The following is a 9,330-nucleotide window of genomic DNA, read 5'->3' as shown; positions in this document are numbered from 1 at the left end:
AGAGATTTTTAGCTCTTCTTCAGAGAGATTTGTGTGTTCTTCTTTCAATCTGTGGAACTTTCAATATTTGTTACCAGCACCATAATTCAATAGAGCCATTCTTTGTTTATTCAATGGCCAGTTTTCACATTCATATGAAATGACTGAAAATGCCATTGCTTGTATCAGGGGCACCTTAGTACTTAAGGTGACATCCTTGTTCTCCAATACTTTAGAGAGGTCTTGTGCAGCAGATTTACCCAGTGATTGTGAATCAAAGCAAGATGAAATCCATGTTGATCCCTCCACCCCCTTTATCATGATGTCATAATTTGAGTGCCTTCCATCCTGGGGCTCATCTTCCAGTACTATTTGACAATGTTCTGGTGCTTTTCAGACAGATTTTAGGGACTGATTTCTCAGAATTATGCAACTTTTTTATACTCAGATTTTTGTGTGAAAATTCCACAGAAACCTATTCACATTGGGTGAGCCTGTAAGTATTTGAAATACTCCTGGCATAGGTCCAAGCATCCCTGTGCCACACAACCCATCATAGTAAAACAAACTGATAGACTAGTGGGGACATTCCATTTTATGAAGAGATTTTAAAGATCTTTATTTTGCTTCTTTGCTCTTGGTCCATGTGCTTTTTGGATCACAGTAACGGACACAAGGCTAATATATTTCTCTCATGTTGAAATATACTACTGTGTTAGGCAGGGTTCTCTAAAGAAACAAAACTGGGGTACTTATGATTAACTATCTGCATCTATCTATCTATCTATCTATCTATCTATCTATCTATCTATCTATCATCTATCAATCGATCTAGGTTTATATAGCAAGAAGAAATACAACAGCTACTTACTCCAAACAGCAGTACAGAGGGCTCAGTGTAACTCACTTTTGTAGCACAGTTCATACACTGAACACATGTAGGTCACTGGTCAAAGTCAAGGAAGCAGACAGTGAAGTGGCTGGCTGGAGGTTGGATTCTGCCTGTATGCAAGACAAGCAGAGTAGGTCTGCGGGCAGCAGCCGTGGCAAGGCGGGAAGTGTGTCAGTCCAAGTAGACTAGAAAAACAAGTCCAGGGAGACTCAACTATGTATAAGAAATAGTTTTCTATAACAAGTAATTGTACATTAAGCAAACATCCCAGCCCAGTTCAGATCAAGTCCATAAATCCAATATCAGTCCATATGTCCAATACTATCCATAAATTCCTCTTCAGATACATGACACACATGCAATGATGCTGAATGGAGGTAGATCACAGGCCAGTTGGTGGAAAGTTTTGTGTATCCAGTGGCAGTGGATGCTGGCAAGGGTCTCCATGTGGTTCCTCCAGCTCCACACCTCTGGCTGCATCAGTGTAGCTCCTTCAGGTTTGTTGACAGTAATGTCTCACAGGGAGTGAGCATGTGTCCTGCCTCCAGCCAGCTACTTATCTTCTTAATACCTCCAAATGAGGTCATCAAGCTGCTACCTGAATGACAGGTTAACTCTGCCTACGTGTTCCTACGGGAGCCATGTTGGCACAAAAAACTTAACGATCACACCCACAAATGAAAAAGAAATCTCTTGAAGCGACACCCATCTGTCCCTGAATCTGTATTTTATAAGGTTTTCATAATGTTCTTTATGACAAGAAAATGATCGCAGATCATCAGTGCAATATAATATTTGTTATAAAAAGGGAGAGTTATGGGGGGCTATTAAAACAAGAGCACATTTTACTTTCATTTTAAAATCATACTGCTAGTAATACCCAAGTCTACAATTTGTTATTCAAATATGGACTTTTCTTAGTAGGGTATTTTGATCCCCCACATACAAATATACATTCACAATGTGCTGAGGGAGTGGGGAGTGGGGACGGAGGGGGGAAAATGAGGAGCCCATATTAAGAGCTCAAGTAGAAAGCAAATGTTTTTTTTGGAAAGCAAATGTTTTGAGAATGATGATTGCAACGCATGTATAAATGTGCTTGACACAATGTATGTATGGATGTGATAAAATTGTGTATATGTTGCAATCATTTTCTAAACATTTACTTTCTACTGTCTACTTGGTATTAGGTCTTTTTCCTCCCATCCCTTCCCCCACCCCTGGTCTCACCCTTATTACCCCTTGATAAATTATAAATTATTACTATGTCAATATCTTACACTGACTGCTGTCTCCCTTCACACACATTTTTGTGGTTCATCCCCCCTGGGGGTGGGCTTAGGCTTCAATCATTTCTATTGGTTTTCCTCTTCTTTCCCTTCTCCCCCCACCTTCCCCCTGTCCTCCTGATATCACTACTCCTATTTCTGTTCCTGAAGGGTTTATCTGATTTGGATTCCGTGTGTTGTGAGGTTTTTTAAAAAAATCATTTTATTGGGGCTTGTACAACTCTTATCACAATCCATACATGTGTCAAGTACAAGGTCCAGGTGAGTTAGTGTACATGCTCCAGTCTAACCAGAACTGAAAGGGAGGACTGGGGTCATGATAGTCATGGGTGAGCAAGCCTCAATGAACCAGAGGAATATTGTGTTTCATAGGTGCTATACTACACCATGGTTGACTCATCCCTTCTTGTGACCCTTTGGTGAGGGGATGTCCTATTTTCTAGAGATGGATTTTGCGTCTTTGGGCCTTTGAACTTCCTTGACCCAGGAGGCAATTTTGATGCCAGAAGAACATCAGAGGAGCAGCAGCAGCAGCAACCAGAAATGGTTCCAGCATGGAAGAGCAGTGGACTCCAAGCAAGTGGGCCAGCCATGAGAAGTGCCATGTGGCCATATTCCTTGGTGGTGGGTTCCTCTATTAAGTGTTGTGTTGTGTATTGCGGGGAACGTAGACATATTGGATGATACCGGTGGAAAAGAAACGAAGACATAATACCCAGCCTTGCTTACCAGAGCCAGCTTTTGCCTCTCTCTTGAGGTAAAAACAAAAACAAACATGCAATAGTTGCAACAACAACAAAACAACAACCTGATTTACCTATCTAAAAGGAACTGGGGAATACTGTATGTGTTCAAACATTTGTCATACAGCCTTTGCCCACACTTGTTTACATTTCTCTTACCACTCTCAACAGCAGAAAGTCCATGATCTCGAAGCGAGAAGTGGAGTGTCCTGTCTCTGTGCTTCGAATCTGAGCTCTGCATTTATTTTAAGAAATGGCTTTGAGGGACTCGATCAGACTGGTATTCTTTCACACGGAGAGCAGAGAGGTCGTGAAGAGTGCCCTGTTCCTTTGAAATGTAGTCTCCCCTCTAGTGCCCATGTTATTTTTAACTTTTAATTTTATAGCTTCTCTTTCCTTGCCTCTAAGTTAAGCAAAAGAGTTCAAAATTTCCTCCATCTTTCCCTGATGTTTACTGAAACACATAGAATGATTATTTGGCTAAGGGTAGGGCCATTGTTAATTATGTTGTCAGGACTTGTTGAGAATTTACCCTTCTATCTACACATCATCCTTGCCTTGTCATCTCAGTTTTGACAGACTGCTTGTCAAGTTGTTTCATTTTCAATAATATGTGTTTTTTGTTTTTGTTTTGGGTGTACTGATGCCTTTTACCTGATACCATTGACACCTCATGATCACACAGGCTGGTGCTTCTTCCATGTGGCATGTTGCTAGCATCTCTGCTAGATGGCTGCTTGTTAACTTCCAGCCTTTAAGACCCAGACACTATATCTTTTGATATCTGGGCACCATCAGCTTTTTTCACCGCATTTACTTATGTACCCACTTTGTCTTCTGTGATCGTGTTGGGAGGGTGAGCATCAGAGAATGCCAGGTTCTTAGAACAAAGTGTTTTTGTGCTGAGAGATGGCTTGAGCAGAGCCCCAAAGTCTGGTCACCTCCGCAATGTGTTACCATTTTAAATATATGTACATAGGCCAATCCCTCTGTTTTTCTGAATTAATATATTTACATATGTTATAATTTGTACATTCTGTTAGGTCACCTTTCTTTAGAATGGGTACAAATATGGATCTCTTACAATCAGTTGGCCCAGTAGCTGTCTTCTAAATTTCTTGGCATAGATGAGTATGTGCTTCCAGTGCTTCATCAGCTTGCTGAAACATTTCAAATGATTTCCATTTTGTAATTAGTTGTGAGTAACCTCTATTTTTGATGTATTGCAAATCTTGACTGTTATGTGTTACTGAAGATAAAACAATATGAATAAGGATTAAGTTATGTTGATTTTGAGATTAGAGTGAGAAATCATACCCTTATTCAGGCCACATCCTTGAAACGAATAAGGTGAATTCACCTTTGGTCTGACCTGCATAATATTTTTGTTTTGAAAAAACAAAACAACTCACTACAATCCAGGCAACTCTGACTCATTTTGACCTGTGGTTTTCAAGACTGTAACTATTTGTGGGGGTAGAAAGTCCAATCTTTCTCCAGTGGAGATGCTGGTGGTTTTGAACTGTTGAAATGTGGAACACCGCCCAATATGTAATCACTGTTTGGTGTATAAACGTTAAAAGGATAAAAGCAGTGAGCATAAGGGAGGGATCTCAGATCCTTCAATAAAAGATACTCCAGGATTGGAGTGTGCCCTGTGTTGGAATGTCATAGACACAAGGGAAGATTTATGCCAAGACAAATGGAGATTTCAAAGGGATCATGAGCTCATAGTTGTAGAAATGAGATCTGAAAAAGATCAAAAGCCTTCACCTAGAACTGGTTGCATGAAAATTGATTTATAAACTACTAGTCTGTGAGAGAATAAACTACTGTTTGTTAAAGACATCAACTTATGATATTGGTGATTCAGTAGACTTCTTTGAGCCATTCTTCCATCAAAGAGTTATAAAAAAAATACAGTGGCCCCTCAATATGTAGACTGATAAATACTATGATAAAGGGTACTTGTCCTTTAGTAGTTCTGCAAAGCACTAGTATAGAAGTTTGAAGATACCTGTGACTTAGTGGGCTTATAAATGGCCAACATGTACATGGTTAAAACTTCTCTGTATTTAAGAGCAGTTCTTAAAGGTTTCCTTTGTATCATTGACCCCATTTTGTGTTGAACTGAAATATAACACATGGAAATTTGTTCATAATTCTGAAAGTTGACATGATTTCAAACTCATAGCCCATCTAAAGGAAGTATTAGGATTTAAAATAGAATTAGGTATAGGAAAATAGTTAAACATAATCATAATTAAATGGTAAGAAAAACTGCCCCGATTTTAGGATTCATGACAAATCCAATAGCCAGTTAGATTCTTGATTCTGAATGAGCTAGTCTGGCAAAGGCATTACTATGAGAGGTACCAGTGACATTCAGTTTATACAGGAAGAGAATATTTAGGAGAGGCTTCATAATGTAAGACTACTGAATAAAAAAATCATACAATAAGTAAAAACACTTAAAAATAATATCAACAATAAATTTCTTCAATAGTTATTTAGATAAGAAAAGGAATATAGAAAACAGAATAAGTGTACAAATGTGTGATAAATCATATAAAAATCAGAAACCAGAAAACAAAGTCCAAAAATGTCTTTAGTTTTAATGAAATCTTATTCCATGACCATAGGAGAAGTCATCTATTCTTGGGGACATATGTTTCTGACTCCATAGGGACATAAACTTAAATTTAAGTTTTCTGAAAAGTTGCCATTCTAGAGAGGGGTTTTAGTCTTCTTAAATTGGGGTTGATCAATTAAAGATTTAACTTTCTTTAATTTAGCAGCATAAGAGTTAATGAGAAGGATTAAGGTATGCCTTTTCAAAAAAACCCCAAGAGATCTTTTAATTTGTATCACTTTCAGTGTGCATAATCACCTGGTTTGAGACCAAGTAATTGTTGCGTTTCTGCAGTTGGGCTGTCAAAACTTTATTTTACTTGTGAAAAATACTCATAGAATCTGGAATCAAAGATTGACAATATTTCGATAATTTCTGAAGAATTATATATAATAATTTATAAATTATCAAGGGTTCATGAAGAAGGGGGAGTAGGGAAGGAGAGGAAAATGAGGGTGGTGGTGACATTAAGGGCTCAAGTAGAAAGCAAATGTTTTGAGAAAGATGATGGCAACAAATGTACAAATGTGCTTGATACAATAGATGTGTGTATGGATTGTGATAAGAATTGTATGAGCAATCGCTTCTCGGCCTTTTGGCTAAGATCAAGTGAAGAATTGTACGAGCCCCCAATAAAATGATTTAAAATTTTTAAATAGATAGATAGGAAGAATCATAAGGCTTCTAGCAATAATTTCATATGGGGATCACATATATCTCTAAAACAACTAAACAATTTTAAAAGGATGAAGAGAAAGACCTCAGTCTAGAAAAGAAAAACAAAACAAAATGAAAAAAAAAACCTCAATATGTTTTACTAATTTGGTTTTAATTATTTATTTCTAGTAGCCCCAAAGCCTGAAAATAGGAGCAATGGAGTCTTTGATGGGTAGGATAAACCCTACAAACTCTCAAATAACTTGTCCAGTAAACTGAGTCATCCTGCCACCGCATATAATTATTGGTGCTCCCTAAGTGGGGATTATATTCTGAAGGAAATTGTTAGCTATAAAAGTTGCATTGCCTGAACTCCAGCACAGTACCATGGTGGGAACTGACGCCCGGTCACGGGTGCAATCTTGCCTTTGAAAGTAATCCCACACAGCATATGTGGAACCCTATATCAAACGGGTACACCTCCCCACTATCTTGACGAAGAGTTGGAATTCCTCCAGCCTCACGGACCGGTGATCAAGTCTCGGGTATCTGCTTACTTACCACTGTATTTCTTCTTTCTTTATTCTATTGCCCTTCTATCTTTTCCACTGCAGTCAGTCTCAACAAGCTCAGGTTTGTGTTTGTTTATTCCCCTCTCTTTCTTCATTTTCCCTCTTTCTCCACTTATCACCCACTCTTTCATCTAATACGCCACTACTGTCTTCCAGGTCACTACCATCCACTTAGGGCAAATCAACCCAAATAGCAGGGGGAATCTCCAGCCTGCCCTTGGTGGGAGTGCTGTACACCACACAAGGCAGCGGTGACAGCCATCTACACCATGCTGTGCTGCTGAGAAAATCTCAGTGGGACCTCTAAGGCGATCTCCTCAACTAGGGCAATTCTGGCCAGCACCCCTGGCTCCCAGCATTAAAAGGGCAAGCCAACCTGCCATTGTGGGGCACGGTCTAAACCCTCCTGGCCCCACATGCAGAAAACAGGGATCAGCTCTCCCTTTATTCTTCATTTCCTTCTTCTCTCTCTCTTCCCTCTTTATCTTCACAGCTAATCTTAGTGAACACAGTTGAGTTTATTTCTCCTTCTTTCTTTTTCTCCTTTTCTTTTCCCCCTCTCTTTCTTTGTTCTCTCCGTTTCTCTCTCTGCTTGTATGATTCTCTCTTATCCCTCTCTTTCCTTTCACATGCCACTGCTGGTTCAGAGACCCCTACTCTCTACCAAAGGCAATTCTGCCCACCCAGTGGGCAGCCTGACCCCTAGCACAGTGCTGCACACGGCATGACTCAGTGTTACACAGAACACAGCACAGGGTCAGCGCTCCCTTTATCTATTTTCTTAATTCTCTCACCTTCTCTTTCTTTTTTTTCTTCTTTTTCTTTCTTTCTTTGTGTTCTTCTTTCACTTTTTTTCTTTTCTCCTCTTTCCCTAGCTCTTTTCTCTTTCCTACCACAGCCTCACCAAATTCAGTTCTCCTTTTAAAAAAAAACAAACTGTTTTCACTTTTGCTTACTCTATGCATTTAGTTGTGTGTGTGTTAGTGGGTGTCAGATTGCTTGGCATTGTTGTTCCAATCTGTGTCTTCTTCTTTCTCTCTTTTTTAGCAGCTGCCAGGCCACTCCCCACTGCAACTCTGAGGCCCAACTGGGGGAGCTCCCAGCTGCATTTATTGGCTTTGCAAGAAGCTGGTGAAATCATGCAGTTCCTCTTCCATACACCAAGCAGCAGGGGGTTCTCCCCTGGAAAGAGTGGGGCATCCCCAGACTAACCCTGAGGCCCTACAAGTGACTAGGGGAAATGGCTGACAACCACTGGTGGGGCTCCATGCTACTGCAGTAACATCCATCCAATCTCCAAGGCGATCTCTATCTATAGTAATTCCCCGGCCAGCTACAAAGCTCTACACCAAGGAGGGTATACCCAAAAATATTAAATGGTAAGCAGATGCCATCTTCAATAACTGGTGCTAGAAAAATTGGATATATGCATGTAGAAAAATGAGGCAAGAACCTTACCTAACTCCATGCACAAGAATAAACTCAAGGTGGATCACAGACCTTGAGATAAAACCCCAAACAATTAGGGCCATTAATGAGGGAGTTGGGATAAGTCTGAGAACCTTGGCACAGGTAACACATAGGCTACCAGAAATAGGGTAGGATACAAACACAGAGGAGTCAAAAATAGACAAGTGGGATATACTGAAGATAAGTCACCAGTATACATTGAAATAATTCACCAAGAGAGTAATGAGAGAGCCCACTGACTGGGAAGACATCTTTAGCAATGACACATCAGACAAAGAACTTCTTACTAAAATCTACAATACTTTGCAAGCTTACAATAAGAGAAAAACTAATTTCCCACTGAGGAGGTGGGCACTGGACCTGAACAGAAGTCTCACAGAGTTTGAAGTCCAAATGGCCAATAAACACATGAAAAATTGTTCCTGATCATTAGCAATAAGAGAGATGCAAATCAAAACAACTATGAGATACCATCTAATACCCTCAAAGACAGCCCAACTCAAAAACTCAGAAAGCAACAAGTGTTGGAGGGGCTGTGGGGAGACAGGAACTCTCATCCACTGCTGGTGGACCTGTAGGTATGCAAAGCCACTATGGAAATCAATTTGGCGATTTCTCAAGCAGATGGAAATTGAGCTACCACACGGTCCAACAATCCCCCTACTGGGTATATACCCAGAAGAGGCAAGAAACAACACATGGCCAGACATCTGTGCTCCAGTGTTCATTGTGGCATAGTTCACAATCGCAAGGAGTTGGAAACAACCCGAATTTCCTTCAACAGATGAATGGATTAAAACACTGTGATACATACATACAACAGAGTACTATGCATTGCTAAAAAACAGTGATGAACACATGAAGCATATCACCTCAAGGTAAGAACTGGAGGAAATTATGTTAAGTAAGCCAAGCACAAAAGGACAATTATAACATGAGTCCGCTGAGGTAAATTTATATATATATATATATATATATATATATATATATATATATATATATATATATATATATATGAAACATAAATGCAAAAGGGGCACAGGGAAAAAGCTACTTACTGTATACAAACACTCCAGGGGTGAGGTCCAGGGAGTAT

At 39.6% G+C, this 9,330-nt stretch overlaps 1 pseudogene; it reads left to right on the top strand.

Moving 5' to 3' along the window:
• Positions 1-6,114: 6,114 nt before the first annotated feature.
• On the top strand, positions 6,115-6,273 carry LOC142453891 (U2 spliceosomal RNA; annotated as a pseudogene).
• The last annotated feature ends 3,057 nt before the right edge of the window (positions 6,274-9,330 follow it).

This window comes from Tenrec ecaudatus, chromosome 7, assembly GCF_050624435.1.
Source record: "Tenrec ecaudatus isolate mTenEca1 chromosome 7, mTenEca1.hap1, whole genome shotgun sequence".
NCBI classification, from domain to species: Eukaryota; Metazoa; Chordata; class Mammalia; order Afrosoricida; family Tenrecidae; genus Tenrec; species Tenrec ecaudatus.
Note: the sequence above shows the minus strand (reverse complement) of the source record. Positions and strands in the feature narration are given on the sequence as shown.